The 16255-nt window shown below is 35.7% G+C and overlaps 1 non-coding gene across 1 annotated transcript; it reads left to right on the plus strand.

Annotated features, from left to right (window-relative positions):
* The first annotated feature begins 3376 nt into the window (after positions 1 to 3376).
* trnar-ccg (transfer RNA arginine (anticodon CCG)) lies at positions 3377 to 3449 on the plus strand. The gene has a single exon. It is a non-coding gene; the product is annotated as a tRNA-Arg (tRNA).
* The last annotated feature ends 12806 nt before the right edge of the window (positions 3450 to 16255 follow it).

The following is a 16255-nucleotide window of genomic DNA, read 5'->3' on the forward strand; positions in this document are numbered from 1 at the left end:
CAAAAACGAATCAGAGTTTCCCCTCTTGTTCTTCTATACTCTTTGCTACAGAGCTTTGACGACTCTGTCACAACAAAACCCTCCCATTTTAAAGCAACTTCCCATTGCCTCCTCATGCCTGTATCTAGTGATGGCGAAGTGAAGCTTTCTTAAAGCAGTGAAGCTTTCAACCCAGTTGTATCGGAAAAAGGTTCGTTACTCGAAGCTTTTCAAATCAGAGCTCGATAAGGACCTCTGCTGGTGAAAGTGCGGTATCACAGAATGTTTCACAACCAAACAATGTATTAATTATAGAAGCAAGAATTAATGGTTTGACAAATTAAGGATAGAATAATAAATAAATGTAACAATATATAAAATACATGACCAAAGCATGTTCCATTTCATAAGAATGGTAACTCCAAACAAAAATAACAAATTAAGGATAAAGCTTGGTCTTAAACGTATAAAGTGTGAACCATTTAAAAAAAATATCATGGTATTAAGTGGTGCAGAGAATACTTTTTACTACTATCCAATATATATATTTTATATTATAAACTCACTAAATAGTAATCGATTCCGTGTAAAGCAATACTTCAATACAACCCATGAGGGCGCACCGCGCATCCCACAATTTAAAACCTTTGAATCAGATAACGAAGCAGTCACGTGGGTGTGAGTGAAACGAAGCTTCGGATGTCATTGGTCACGTGATTTTGCCAGAACGAATCAAGCTTCGATACAAAGCTTCAATGAAAATCGGTTCATTTTTTTTGACGTACGCCTCGGAGCTTGCCCTTTATTTCACTTGAGCCCCTGCCCCTCAAAATGTCTGTGCACGTCCCTGACCAGCACCAAGACACAACATATGCTGGTCTTGCTGGTATGACCAGCATGGGATGCTGGTGATAATGCTGGTGCTAATGCTGGTTTGGTGCTGGTTTAGCTGGTGCTTATGCTGGTGCTGCTGATGCTGGTTTAGCTGGTGTACACTAGCAAACAAGCACCAAAACACAAAATATGCTGGGCTTGCTGCAATGCTGGTTTTTTCAGCAGGGTACTACAAAAACAAAAACAAAACAAAATGCAATGTTTGTTTGCAACGTTTTGTTTTAGGCATGACTGGATTGGTAATTGGGCATTTTGCAGGTTGGCCGACAGACTTTGGGGGCCGATACAGTATTGATTTTTTTGCCAAGAACTGCTTCATTATGCAGGGACAGCGGCTTGCCTTTCTGTTGATCACTGCGCGTCACAGACGCAAGTATCTGTTCAACTTAAAATATCGCTTTACCCTCTCTATCCCTCCCTCTCTCTCAAAATGGGCAGACCAAAGCCCAAAGGTGGTGCTAAAAAGCTGCGCAGTCCCTACTGGCAGATTTTAGAAATAACATAGCCTACTTTCTTCTTTAGTTTCATTTTAGTTTGTGTTATTTTAATGCCGAGTGTGCATTATTAACGCAATATCGTAACGTTTATGCACAAGCGTGCGTAAAGAAAAGTTTTTAAGTCAGGCAGTTGCTAGGATTGTGTAATGGCACAAAATTGTGATATATTTTAGATAAAAAGACAATATAAAGTTGTATTTGGTGACTTACACACCCAACTTAGAAATGGGAAAACAATATATGTGCTTCCCTGCTGAAAAACAACAAAACCATTACAGAAAATTCTAATGGTTTCCATTAAAATAGGAACCATTAGCTTTTACCATTAAAACCACTACACTGTAGTGTGTTTTGGGCAATATTCCATTAGAACCAATACATATTCCATTAGAACCAATAAAACCAATACATACCATTAGAGACCAACTAAAACCAATACATTGTAGTGTGTTTTGGGCCATATTCCATTAGTACCAATCAAATTCCCAATAAAACCATTAGAATTTTTTTAGGATGATGGTTTTATTGTTTTTTTTCAGCAGGGTATGGCTCCATAACACTAGTTGACCAGTAACTTAAATGAATAGTTAACCCAAAAATGAAAATTCTGTCATCATTTACTCACTCCCATGTTGCTACAACCCGGTATAAATGTATTTCTTCTGATGAACACAATGTAAGATATTTTGAGGAATGTTTGTAATTAAACTGTTCATAAGCCCCATTCACTTCCATTGTAGGACAAAAGAATAGAAGTGATGTGGCTCCTGAACGGTTAAATTACAAACATTCCTTAAAATATCTTCCTTCGTGTTCATTAGAGCAAATACATTTATACAGGTTAAGAATCTTAGGGTTAGACTAAGATAGTTAAAAAAAAAAGTTTAATAAAAAAAAGATTTTCAAATAAAAAATAGAAAGATTAAATTGTCCTATATGAAATAGAACAATCAAAAGTTTTAAATTCACGATTTAATAATAATTTATTTATGTAGTTTTCTAAGACGTTTATTTATGTAAATGCTGTGTATGTGCTGCGCGTGCTGAACTTACTCCCCCTTTAAATCGGCTGGAGTGGAGTGAGTTGAAACGAGGCGACTAACTGAATTCGACAAAGCTCCGTTATGGTTTTCTTCTCTTTTCAGGTTTCGTCCCTCAAATTACAAATAATAATACACACAACTGTGGTTGACACGTAATTGATACGTTTTGTATATTTACCTCGCTGAAACAATAAAGCATTGGTCATTGTTTGGGCGTGCAAAATAATAAAACAGTTAAAACAACCTGAAAATCACCAAAGTGGTACTCTGGGAGGTGATAAACAAGAATGTGTTGGAGTTTGTAGAAAACACTTTTGATTTTGATTTCACAATGAGTTTCTTCATGTTTTAATTTGTCTGCGTGAGGTAGCCTATACGCTAAGGTTTAAAATCATATGCTAATTTAACTCGATTAAAAGTATTGAAAAAGATCCTTATGAAATATGTATAAGTTAGTGTTTTCAACCGTTTCCTCGAATTTCCAAGAACAATAATTGCATTCCTTGAGATGCTTTTCTGTTTCTCATCCTCGCAAAAGGAGCAAATGTTAAAATCTAGTCTCCTATCTGTTCTTACAGCGCCGCATGAAGTCGCACACGTTTGTTACCGTAAAAAGCCAGACGCGCAACGCAATTTAAAGCGGAGATGGCGTGATCGTGCTTTTCAGAAGCGCAGATGGCGTGACTGCAGTTGCAGACTTGACCTAATGCTTAACATATTTTATTATTAATATTATTGTTATTAATACCATAGTAAAATCAAACAAGCGACAAAAACACACCCAACGCGCTGTTGGCCTGTAAAACATGTTATATATTAAAAAAAACCGCACCGGTCCACATTTTAAAAAAAATGGTCAAGCCCCTCTGGCATTTGCCAGAATCGCTAGATGGGTAGTCCATCCAAGTATAATAATCTTCTTGCACATTCAAATAAAGTCGTGTCGGCAGTTTGTTTTGTAATGACCCAGTGGCCTAATGGATAAGGCATCAGCCTCCGGAGCTGGGGATTGTGGGTTCGAGTCCCATCTGGGTCGGTACTGATAAAACATTTTTGCCTAAAAGAGCTTCAAGAAGTGTACTTTCAAAGAAAATAAACGCGAAAAAGCTGTATACACTACACCTACTGTAAATGGCATAGCCTAATAGTATGGGTTAAATGTTATGTCTCCATATCAATGGCGAGACCAGACATTTTAAACTGAGTGGACCTACTTTCAAATGACATCATTTTTTAACCACTATATTGGAAAATTAAGTTTTTGAGTCATGGATCGAAAAATGTTCATATCAGCAAAAAAAGGGAAATGAATAAGAACAAATCAAGAAATTATAAGCATATGAAAAAAGAAAACAACAAAGTTACAAATAAAGTACAGTTTTTACAGAAATTTAATCAAGTGAATAATAACACTGTCTTCTTCATTCTTTGAATTAAATATAATTAATATTTTAAAGCTACAGATGTAATTTTCCTTTTGTCTTCTGTTGTTTGATTAACATAATGACACAAACATAAGCAGATTTATTCACCTTTTTTCATAGACGCGGGAAGTGGGGGTGCTGCAGCACCCCCTGGTGGCAAAGATTTAAAACTGCGATGACAATAAAATAATAGCTTATAAATATCTCTGATTGTTTGTTTCTGTTCCAATATATTTTGGATGGCATGTTTAGGGTGTGTGATGAAGAGAGGGATAATTTTTGTAATTTTAAAATTATTTAATTTATTTCAGTGTGTATTAGCCAATCAGATTTGTCTTGACGACTTGATTGCGATTCAGCCAATACGCTGTGTATATGCATAACACACAAGCACACTCACAGCCACATAGAACGACAAATGAGTTTACTAGGTTATCTATATCTATCAGCTTCGCAATGTCTCAGAAGAGAATGTTTGATTTTTTTTTCAATCACACAACCCAAAAGTCCCAAGGACTAGTGTTATTTTTCCAACTGACTCCTCATCCTGCATACTAGAAAAAGGTCATCTTTTAAAAAAAATATTTAAAAATATAGCCAAATTGATGTGCGGTGCAGAACATGTGCTTTATTGAATGAAAGTAAAAACCACTGAATTAACTATTAAAACGATGTGAAAGGAACTAAATTTGAAAGCCTCGATGTACAATATGCGACATTTAAGAGTGGTAGGTATTTTAAAAATTAAATTTTATAAATTATTCCCATGCATCGATTTTAATGTTAAACATCTATCCAAATGAATCCATATGGAACATATTCCGACAGATATGCTATCCTCCGTTAGACGCATAGTTTGCTACTTCTAAACGCTACAATGGACATCAATAAGTGCTTTTTGTTGCGGCTCTGCACTACTGCAGTCTTTGAACAATTGTGAATGCTCGGCTCTGAGTTTGTTACTCAGTTGCAGTGCTAAGAGAGATTGGAGTTTCCCTGGAACAACGTAGGATCACTAGTTTGAACAGCTCGTCTCTTCATTACCATGTCAACAGCGTGTGGGCGTGACCGCATTAGAGATAATGAGCTCAGCCAGGAAAAACGGTACTCTCTTTACTTCAATGCAGATTATATAAACAGGAAATATTTGTTTTTGATAATAATTAGCTTGTTTAAAAGTAGACATTTCAGGCTTTCTTTGGATATGTGTATTATGTTTGTGTGACGAGTATTCGCAGAATTTCAACTAATTTTTGTAACTGATTTGAGAGACAGCTGGCGGAGACAGAAATGTCTGAATGAGCACCCTGTTTATTTTCTTTATTTGACAAAAACACAAAGATCTGTTGTTATTGTGAATGTACACTAATTTAAGAGGACCCTTCAGAGTTTCAAATGATGTCAAACACGTAAGTGTTTGATTATTAATGATGGAGTATTTTAAGTTGATTCTGCTATGATAAGGAGAAAACACGTCAAAACGCGTCCCCGCGTTTTTGGACCCCTGGGGGTTAAGTGTAACCTACAATTTATTTCAGTGTGGTAGCATATTAAATGGAATGTTGTGTGTACCATATTGTAGCCAAAACAATAATCATAGTGAACTTTCTCCTTTAAAGAAATAGAAAATAAATCTAATTTGTCATTACTAGCATAATAGGCTACTTAAAATAATACAAAATCAAATATACTTTAAAATGTTTTCCCAACAAAGATTATTGAAGAAATTATTTTCTTCAATTCATTTTGTGTATCCTGAATAAGATTAGACATCAGCATGTTGCTAACAAAAAATGTTGTTGACTGGACTTAAATACATTTATGAGTTTGCAGAATGTAAAATGTGCTGTAACACATCATGAAGTTTGATTTCTCAGAGTTTTTCAAAATAAAAGTAAATCGGGTTTAAATGTCAGGAGTTCCTGTCGGGATGAAAGTAACAGTTGTTACTCTTCTCCCACTGCCAATACTGTTGCATTATGTTGAAAATGCATATTTTTTATTTGATTTAATTTTATTGTGTTCAAACTGTTAAAAATGTTTTTTTTTCAACAATTCAAGTTTGTACTGTCAGGTTGCTTTAGAAAACCATGTATGAAACCAAACTTTAACCGAAAATACATATAAACAAGATCATAGTCATGTTTATTTACTAAAAACAAGTGTAACACAAAAATCTATCTTGTTCTGTTCTGTTACTTTTGAGCCACCTGTGTGTTACTTTTGTCCCTGCTGACAGAGTCTAAGGCCATTTTGTTTCCAAAATTTCACCTGGAATTCATAGTCCACACTTGAGTTACTGATCACAGCAAAAATATATCTGTCTAAAACATTATCTTTTAAAATTAAGTTTTTCTGAAAAATGGTACTTTCGCCCCTGCTCACCCCCACTGTGAGTCTCTACAGTACAATGTTGGTTACTGTGAGTCTCTACAGTACATTGCTGGTTACTGTGAATCTTTGCAGGATATTTTATTCACTGTGACTTTCTACAGCACATACCTTTTTACTGTGATTTTTACAGTTTTAAAACACTACTGTGATTTCACACTGAATGCACTGTAATCCACTGTGAACTTTATTACAGTTATTTGCTGTGCATGAACACAGTTAATTACTGTAGATTTCACAAGTATTTTTTACAGTGCATAAGAAAACATGAGTTTTGTCTAAAATCAGTTTGTATTTCATGTAAGTGTAAACTGTCGATGTCCATCTTAGAAGATTCTCTGAGTTAACTTTAATATGCATAACTGAATGCAAAACTCTGTCGGTTTACTTGTCTGATATTTCAGCTATAAGCTGTATACATCAACATTAAGTTTTCAGACAATACAGGCAAGAATCCTCAGTTTGCTGTGGAGTCAAGAAATGTCTAAACATTAAAAGATAAATAGACAAAAGTACAGAAATGTCATCTGTTTTCACATGCACACTGTTCCAAGTTTCCCACTCAATGATGCAACACGTTTGTATTTTAATACTATCTAATGTGGCCACATTGAGACCATTGAAGTGTTCAAGTGAACCCAAGCGAAAATGGTTTAAAAAACAGAAAACAAATGAGAAAACAATAAATAAAACGTCACAAAACGATTCGCCATATAAGTGAATGGGAAGGACTGGCGTATCATATGCACGCAAAATCGGAATTTGGCGTATCTATTGCACGATAATCACACTGCGTGTCATTTGTACGCATCTTGGTGAGAACGGGTAGGAAAAACACATGTTATATTGCCCACTATAAGCACAATCAAAGCTTCAAAAACACAGAAAGAATGGGAGCTTTAATGCATTTTAGGAAGGATTGTTCCAGTGCACCTATGCAGCCATTGTAGAGGTGGAAACTGATACAACAGAAACCGAAAATTCTCGGGCCAGCATCATATATCCAAATTTCAGTCAAAACCATTCTATTTCATCATAAACAATCTGAAAACAGGGCTTTAAGTGTAAAATACCGAACTTGTTCTTTAATATAATGTCCATTGGTATCAATCTTAATATTTTTATAAAATAATATTTTAAGTTATGATATACCTTTTAATTATTATTTTTTATTATAATATACCACCACTACTTGGTATACTAGCGACTTTGGTCATTGTGGCCCAGAGGGGTGTGGCCCCCGCTGCGACAGGCATCCCTTTCTGTATTGAAGGTGGCAACCCTAGTTACATGGACTACTTTGATGTTTTTATTACTTTTCTGGACATGGACAGTATACCGTTACTAGACTTTCAATGGAGGGTCAGAAAGCTCTCTCACTAAATATAAAACATCTTAAACTGTGTTCCGAAGATGAATGGAGGTCTTACGAGTTTGAAATAACATAAGGGTCATTAATGACATTATTTTCATTTTTGGGTAAACTATTCCTTTAATTAGAATGCACCAGTGGTAAACGAAGTACACAAATAATGTACCTGAGTAAAAGTAAAGATATCCAAGGTAAAATATCACTCCAGTAAAAGTAGAAGTACTTGCTTTAAATTTTTACTTGAGTAGAAGTACAAAAGTATTTGCCTTAAAATGTATGGAAGCATATGGGTAGCTAAATTCCATTTAGAATGTAATATGCAATATGACAATGCAATATGTAAAATGACAATGCATTTCTGTATTTAAGTTTACATTTTCCATGCATGTATGTGCAATCCTTGGTGCAAAATAGAAATGAAAATGTAATACTTTAATTTACATTTTCCATTTTCTACAGCCGTGTTTTAAATACATATTTTAATGCTTTAGAAGTTGCAAATTTAAAATGGAAATGTATTACCCGAACTGATATAATGTGATTCACATTGTCAAGCAAAAACTGTAGCAAAATTATCATTTAAATGTAAATTTCCCTAAATGCATTTACATTTACGGGTGGGAAACTTGGGATTGCATTTTTATTTACACAGCGTGCGATGGATGTAGCAAAATTAAATTGGAAATGTATTAGCTGGATTGATTAGATGTCCTTTACATAGTCAAGCAAAAAATGATGTTTTATTAACAAGGTTCGGGAGGAGCACGATCAGAAAATTAACTAATCAAGCACAGGTGCATCTTATTTAGTAATCAGCCAAACACTACTTATACAGACATCCTACCTACCTCAGTCTCTTGAGATTGCTTTCAGATATCCCTCCACCACCCCAACTCGCCACTCTAATCTGTTCTATCCCAGTTTGGGATGGGGGAGTTCTCCGGGTTCGGGCCATACCCCGGATTCGGAGTTCGAGCTTCACTCCGGATCCTGAGCCCTCCCCCAGGACAGCACGCAAAAATATGCTTACTTTCGCAATAAGATTAGATGTAAGGGCGAACTCATGAACTGTAGCAAAATGATTGTTTAAATGTAATTTTCCCTAAATGCATTTACATTTACGGGTGGGAAACTTGGGATTGCATTTTCATTTACATAGAATGCATTTTCAATTGAATTTTGCTACATCCGTTGCGCGCTGAGTTGACCACGCCCCCGCCCTTTGAATCACTGCGTCAAGGCGGGGCCAACGACTCCCATTGCCTGGCCTCTCACGTGGGAAACATGGCGGCAGCAAGGCTGATTGAGAGTGTTATTTTCGCGGACCGAAGCATAAACAGAGAAATATTAGTATTTAGTAGGGATGCACCGAATCCAGGATTCGGATTCGGCCGAATACTGGGCTTTTTGACGGGGTTCTGGTTCGGCCGAATCCTAGATTTTTTTTCCACCGAACCGAACCCTAGGCTTGCGCTACCCTGGTCGACGTCACGCGGCCGTTGATTACACACATCGGGTGTTGACGTGGAGACTAGCTTTTTCTTTCGGTGAGCCTTAGGGGCTGGACACACCAAAAATTTTTAAAGACGGCTAAAAAACGCCTTGAGGACGCCAAATGCCAGCTGTTTTTTTCAGCCGAACGCTTGGTAGCTGTGATGCTTCAGCTGTAAGCCGGTTGGTTGCTGTGGTAATGTCCCGCCCCTCCTCCACTGTAATTGGACGGCCATGTGAAAACTGACATTGACGAGCGGAGCTTCTCACTCAAAGTTAAATATAGTTTTCAGCGCGGAGCTGCTTGCTTATTGGAAAAACAAGCGTGTCGCAACGCATCGCTTTCATTATGCATAGGCTTATGGTAATTGTCAAAATAGTTTTTCCAACTTGTCATCCTGGCATAATGTACAGTTAAAATAAAAAAAAATGAAAAATACACTGCGGACGTTGTTTACTTCATTAATGTGCTTTACTGTGTTAATGGAATAAGGATGCGAGTAGGATTCGGTATTCGGTTTCGGATTCGGCCGAATCTTAAACGGTGGATTCGGGATTCGGCCGAACCTAAAAAATCTGGATTCGGTGCATCCCTAGTATTTAGGGAGATTATTACGTGTCTGTAGGTGAAAGAACTACAGCGTTGTTTGATCCTCTCACCGAATTGTCTGCATCATCAGACGCTAGTTCACAGGGGCGGAGTGGGACCAAAAAATCTACCGGGAAATTTCGTATACCACCGGCCCTCCGTGGTAAAAAAAAAATGTCTCGTAGCCTATTTGTAGAAAAACTAGGGTAATACAAATCGTAATCAATTTGCCCAAAAAAAAAAAAAACATTTTCATAATATTAATAAAATCATTAAATCATGGCTAATTTACCTAAATGAGTAACTATACAAAATGATACCTGGTTGAAAGACGGAGATGCGCACCTCAATCAGCTATTACATAACAGAGCGAGACCAGAGATGAATGTGCTCATAAACGGAGTAATATGGAATAATTTGTGCATGTTTGAATAACTATAAAAATATTTCCTTTAAATATAATTTTTGTCATATAAAGTTTTGAGAGATAATAATGTTTTTTCCACGGTTATTGCTTATTTATTTTAACGTGTTTGGCGCATTACCTCAGAGTTTATTTCAGTAATATTGCTTTTTTCCCGCTAATTATAATACAATTTACATGCCAATCCTGCTTCCTTGTTTTTTTTATTAATTTCATTATGCTGTTATATTAAGTTATGTGGATATTTAATGGCATATGAGACGTTCATTGCCGTTATATTATCTCGTCTAATATTCAAATCATATCCGGAATAATGTGTGCATCTTTGAATAACTGTAAGAATACAGTTAATTTGAAAATATTTTTTGTCAAAGTTTTGAGAAATAATAATGTTGTGAGGATATTTATATATTTCAGTTGAATACTCTCATCTATTAATATGGAAATCTAATAGGAAATATAAAATGTGATACTGCAAAGTTACCCTTCTAAATTTTATTTATTATATATAGCCATATGGAGATAAACCTTTGCAAATGTGCTGATTTGATTCATTTATGTACTGACCACCAAGCTAGAGATTTTAAACATCCTTAATCCACACTTTCTATCAAATAGTCTCCGCTTGATGGATCAATCCGACCGCATATGTACTGAAATAAACACGTATTCGGCGACGCGGCTTTTCACATCAAAGGCCGACAGGCTATGGCAATTTGGAGAGGGGCCGTTCAACAATCCCCCTATATTTTTAAAAAATCCTAAACATGTTTGGAGTGCTACTGAACTACTGTATTGAGCAAAGAGGCTGCACAGTTTGACCAGCGGGAAGCGGCTGCACATCACGCCGCCAGACGGGGTTGCTATATAACTTGCAATGTATAACTATTATCCATTATCAGACCGGCCCTCGCAGCCTCAAAACACTACCGGCCCACCGGGAAATGTCCCGACTCTCCCGATGGCCACTCCGCTACTGCTAGTTCACCTCGCACTGTGGCTGCCTTCGCATTCAATTAGCCTACGGATGTTTCTACCGCGAACATTTCATCACAGTTTAAATAAATATTGACTTTTACATGTATGTGAATGTATTTTTACGTTGAAAACATTGTTGATTTTTTAATGATTTATACAGATAATGATGTTATAACCTCACACGGAGCGAATGATAAAAGGTATATAGCCTATAACAGACTACTTCTTTATTTAGTTTGACATGTTTTTGTAGAAGAAGAATAAAATTTTCTGTTCCGGTGAAAGTCTTTAACAATTATGCAATAATGGATTATCATCTATAACCGTGGTTTTACTACAGTAAGGTTTAAGGTTTTTTAAGCTGTTGGGTGGTTGAATTATGCAATAATGGATTATCATCTATAACCGTGGTTTTACTACAGTAAGGTTTAAGGTTTTTTAAGCTGTTGGGTGGTTGGTTTTCAAAACCATCTTGTTGTAACCATGATTTTGGCTTTAACTATAGTAAAACTATGATTAATTTTCGTAAGGATCTAAGACAGAGTCATTGCTTGTTTTACTGTTTGCATCTCCAGCAATCTGGTTCATAAAAGCACCGCATATAATTGTTTTCTAAGTTTCGTTTCATTCTCCGTGTCTGTCTCGGTTAGCTCTTCTGTTTTATCGGTAAAAGAGGCTAATTTCTCATGATGCGGAGCACGACTAAATAAAACGCGAGCAAGTGAAATCAGAAAAGCCAGCGGTGTTAAATCTTGAAATTCTGCGAACCAAATGGCCAAAACAATGAGAAATACATACAAAATAATTTTCAGGTATACTTCTTTACATAAAATAACACAGATGAAGTGATAACGCATTAAATGACCATTCTATATTATGCCTTAAACCTGCAGTGACACGTAAAAAAATCGAATAGATTTTTTTCTTTTCGAATAATTATTGCAGATCGACTAGTCTTGCACACCCGGACATCAGCATATTGACCCGATCAGACCAAACGTACATTTAACTTTCTGTACCTCATACACTTTCATAGCAGAAGCGTAGTGAAGGGTAAGCTGTACTGACCTGTGGCCAGTGACGTCGTCTTATCTTATTCACTACTTTTAAAGTTCTTATTTATTTATATCCACAAACGTTATTAACAAAACATAGATTAAAATTAAGAAACAAATTAAATGAAATGAAATTCGTTTTAAAGAAGCAAACAAAGCATATGAAGTAAAATTACGTTTAATTGTGGTGGAGATAATGGTTCTTCTTTTTCATAAAACATGTCAAACTAAGAAGGTATTTATGTCGAAGTTCAGTCTGTCTACCTTTTTTCACTCCGTGAGGGGTTTTAACACCTTTTTCTGTATTTTAAAATAATAAAAAAAAGTTTGAACAATGTTTCAACGTATAAATACATACATGTAACAGTCAGGGTTTATTTGAACTGTGATGAAATGTTCGCGGAAGAAACATCTGTAGGCCCTCGGTGGTCAAAAAAAAAAAAAAACTAGAGTAATACAAACCGTAATCAATCTGCCAAAAAAAAATTCACAATAATAAAATCATGGCTAATTTTAAGGAACTTTACAAAATGATACCTGTTTGGTAGGATGCGCACCTAACAGAGCGAGGGCAGAGACAACTCTAACTGTTAGTGTGGTTTTAAGCGTGTTTAGCGCATTTACCTCAAGAGTTTATTTCAGTAATATTGCTGTTTTATAATAATACAATTTACATCAATCCTACTTCCTTCTCTGTTTATTCATTTCATGATGCTGTTATGTTAAGTCAATATTCAAGTCATATGCGGAATAATGTGTGCATCTTTGAATAACTGTAAGAATACAGTTCCTTTGAAAATAATTTTGTCAACGTTTTAGAAATAATAATGTTGTGAAAATATTTATTGCCATATGAGACGTTTATTGCCGTTGAATACTCTCGTCTATAATGGAAATCATATAATGATATACTGCAAAGTTACACTGCTAATTTTTATTTATGATATATGTGGCGATAAATAAACCTTTGCAAATCTGCTGATTTGATCCATTCATTTCCTGACCACCAGGCTATTTTAAACATCATTAATCCACACTTACTAGTCCATCAAATAATATCTTAAAGTATATTGTTTTGTGAAAAAAATGATGATTTGTTATATTGTTTTTGCGCTTTTCCGCAGGAAGTGTCAATCACACTATATTTTTATAGTCAAAATAAGCAGCGGTCAGCAGCTGCAGCGCACTGCAAACGGAGTGTGAAAGCACAAAGCGGCAGCTTGACAAATCTAATCGCATACATACTGCATTAAACACATCAAAGGCCACCAGGCTTTGCCATTTGTTGAGGGGTCGCTCACTGATCCTCGTATTTTTTGTAAATCCTAGACATGTTGGACCTGTTTGAGCAGAGAGGCTGCACAGTTTGACCAGCGGGAATCGGCCGCACATCAGGCTGCCAGATTGTGTTGCTAACTCGCAATGTATAACTATTATCAGACCGGCGTTAACAGCCTCAAAACACTGCCGGTCCACCGGGAAAAGTCCAGACTCTCCCGATTGCCACTACCCTACTTGAATGCACGAAAGGCAGCCACAGGACAGTGCGAACAGTGCGAACTACCAAACTTATGTCAGCGTCTGATAATGCAAACAATTCGATGAGAGGATCAAACAACGCTGTAGTTCTGTAGTCATCTACAGACACGTAATAATTTCCATAAACACTAATATTTCTCTGTTTATGCTTCACTTAATCGGTCAGCCCTGCTGCCGCCATGTTTCCCACGTGAGAGGCCAGGCAATGGGAGTTGTAGCCCCCGCCTTGACGCAGTGATTCACAGGGCGGGGGCGTGGTCAACTCGGAATGCATTTTCAATTGAATTTTGTTACATCCGTTGCGCGCTATGTAAATAAAAATGCAATCCCAAGTTTCCCACCCGTAAATGTAAATGCATTTAGGGAAAATTACATTTAAACGATCATTTTGCTACAGTTTTTGCTTGACTATGTAAAGCACATCTAATCAATCCAGCTAATACATTTCCAATTTAATTTTGCTACATCCATTGCACGCTGTGTAAATGAAAATGCAATCCCAAGTTCCCCACCCGTAAATGTAAATGCATTTAGGGAAATTTACATTTAAATGATAATTTTGCTACAGTTTTTGCTTGACAATGTGAATCACATTATATCAGTTCGGGTAATACATTTCCATTTTAATTTTGCAACTTCTAAAGCATTAAAATATGTATTTAAAACAGGGCTGTGGAAAATGGAAAATGGAAATTAAAGTATTACATTTTCATTTCTATTTTGCAACAAGGATTGCACATACATGCATGGAAAATGTAAACTTAAATACAGAAATGCATTGTCATTTTACATATTGCATTGTCATATTGCATATTACATTCTAAATTGAATTTAGCTACCCATATGCTTCCATAGGCACAAACTTAGAGATATGCTGAAAGCGTCTAGTTTCACATCCTTATCCTGATGAGAGTCCTGAAAGGACTCAAATGTATCCAGAAAGACTGAAATGTAAGACAGAGATGACACCCCATTTCTTACTCAGAACACACACACTTCTCTCACATTCTACTGAGATGTAAAGACAAAGATGACACCCCATTCCTTTCTCAGAACTCATTTCTCTTACATTCTTTACTCCACATAAGAACTCAGCTAAGAACATGGATAAGAACTCAGTAAAAACTCAGGGTGTGTTCTTAGGCAGGGGTCTTTGAACTGTGAAGATGTCACACCCTAAAGAGGTGTGTGACCCAATCAGAGGTCATACTTTCAGAGGAAAAGTTAACTGTCTTTGTCTTCCAACATGCTGTTTTGCATATGGAATTGGACTGGATGTTGAGGTGGAAATGCTAGAGTTTGATAATATTAATATGAAGAAGAGTTTCCAAAACATAATGCATATTATCATTCAGTAAATCAAAAATGGAACACATAGATACCAAACATGGTCTGGATATGGATTGAGAAACATGGTCTGGAAATGGATTGAGTTAATTAATTTAAACTAGTTTGGGTTAATATACACATATTACATAAACACCAATATCATAATCTATGATAAGATTATAGGCAGAATATTTGAAGACAAGTTGATTATACATTTATAAGTGAATACATGCATAACTAAATAGAAAGTTTCTTTGTCTCAAAATTGAATGAAGAGACATTCCAACATTCCAAAAAAGTTCGCAAAACTCTTGTCTGATGTGTTGCCATAGTCACAAGAGACCTTGTTCTGCTTCTGAGTGTTAAAAGCAGTTTGGGGGTAGTGTTACAGACCCCCAGTTCCTAGCCTGCTTGTTGGGTGAGGGTCTTGTGGTTAAATTTATAAATATAAGTAATTATTGTGTGTCTGATCTGGCTCAGTCATAAAATTTTTCACAGAATGTTTTTTTACATTATGTAGGATGATCAGGAAAAAATAACATTGATCAGTTTTCACAGATATGGTCACATATTTGTCCTCATAACACACAAAAACCTGGTTAAAATGTGAAGTGTATCTCTCTAAATTAAAACCTTTAAACTGTTTAAATAGTATTTATTAAAGTTATACTCATGCGATATTTAGTAACATTTAGTATTATTTGATATAGCTATATTTATCTTGGCATTGTGTCTTGTCATTGTATGTCTGCAGATAGTATTTTATTCCACTTAAAAAGTGTGCACTGATTTGGTTAAAAATCTGTTAATGTTAAGTAGAAAAGTAAAGGCGAAAAATGACAAGACAGGTAATTCATTGCATTTTTTATTATTATTCATTGCATTTTTAATTATTCTCAAGACATTTAGTAGTATGAGAAAGTAAAGAGGTTGATAATGGAAAGACATAAATTAAATGATATCAGAAATTGCACTTATAACCTATCATACCAAATACATAAAACAAAGATAAATAATTTATTCATTTTGTGATGAATTTTCCTTATGTTAAATATTGTTAATTAGAATATCCTGCCCCATAACATCTTAGCTTTTGCAATGTTTACATAAATGCTGTATTCCAGATTTACTGATTTAAGTAATGTGATCAAACTGGCAGATGTAACCTTATTTAAAACAATTGTAGTATAGTACAGATCAGATTAAATGTTACTGTTTTAATCTCGTATCAAGCAGAAAGTTGATTTAGA

Source organism: Misgurnus anguillicaudatus, chromosome 8, assembly GCF_027580225.2.
Source record: "Misgurnus anguillicaudatus chromosome 8, ASM2758022v2, whole genome shotgun sequence".
Taxonomy (NCBI): Eukaryota; Metazoa; Chordata; class Actinopteri; order Cypriniformes; family Cobitidae; genus Misgurnus; species Misgurnus anguillicaudatus.